Source organism: Periplaneta americana, chromosome 6 (assembly GCF_040183065.1).
Source record: "Periplaneta americana isolate PAMFEO1 chromosome 6, P.americana_PAMFEO1_priV1, whole genome shotgun sequence".
In the NCBI taxonomy this organism is placed as follows: Eukaryota; Metazoa; Arthropoda; class Insecta; order Blattodea; family Blattidae; genus Periplaneta; species Periplaneta americana.
The window spans coordinates 164,160,079-164,161,123 of NC_091122.1; the positions used below are offsets into that span (position 1 = coordinate 164,160,079).

The 1,045-nt window shown below is 38.5% G+C and overlaps 1 non-coding gene across 1 annotated transcript; it reads left to right on the top strand.

The window, feature by feature from the left end:
• The first annotated feature begins 510 nt into the window (after positions 1-510).
• Positions 511-584, top strand: TRNAS-GCU (transfer RNA serine (anticodon GCU)). Its single transcript has one exon. It is a non-coding gene; the product is annotated as a tRNA-Ser (tRNA).
• Positions 585-1,045: the final 461 nt, after the last annotated feature.

Sequence of the window (1,045 nt, forward strand, 5' to 3'; positions counted from 1 at the left end):
TAGCTTCAGAATACTAGCTAATTAAAGAAATGATATTCCTGAATAGTTCATTCTTTATCTGTAATATTCTTTTACCCTTAAAACTCAAGAATAAAGGTATTTTACAAACAACTTCAAATTAATGTAACTCTGAAAATATTGAGATTAGGACACATGTTTATATAACATTTTTTGCTCAGAATGTCTTCGGAAATAGCTGCGTAAGTGACGGTAAATCCTCGTGAATCGCCCTGTAATATCAATAAAATTATAAAACTTAGTAAAGTTAATAAGCTAAAAATGTTTGAATAATTTCAAGGAAAAATTGTTCCGGAGCCGGGTATCGATCCCGGGACCCTTCGCTTAGCGCGCGAACGCTCTACCGACTGAGCTATCCCAGGAACCATACACGATACCGTCACAATTTTTTCTTTTATATCCACACAACTCAAATAAGCTGACAAGACACCAGAACTCAACTATGAGTGCACACAATACTGTGTGACTAAATTGTGACGTGTCTCGTATGGTTCCTGGGGTAGCTCAGTCGGTAGAGCGTTCGCGCGCTAAGCGAAGGGTCCCGGGATCGATACCCGGCTCCGGAACAATTTTTCCTTGAAATTATTCAAACCTGCTTTACAGGGAGCTACTACCTGAAAGCCAGATTTGTATAATACATTCGTTACTGGAGGTACGTTAACAGAAAGCCACAATTTAAGTCACACAGTATTGTGTGCACTCATAGTTGAGTTCTGGCGTCTTGTCAGCTCATTTGAGTTGTGTGGATACAAAAGGAAAAATTGTGACGGTGTCGTGTATGGTTTCTGGGGTAGCTCAGTCGGTAGAGCGTTCGCGCGCTAAGCGAAGGGTCCCGGGATCGATACTCGGCTCCGGAACAATTTTTCCTTGAAATTATTCAAACCTGCTTTAGAGGGAGCTACTACCTGAAAGCCAGATTTGTCTAAAAATGTTTCTTAATAAAAGGAAAGTTTTCAGGAAAGTTTATAATTATATCAATAAAATTATAAAACTTAGCAAAAATTAAAAGCTAAAAATAATGCTTAAA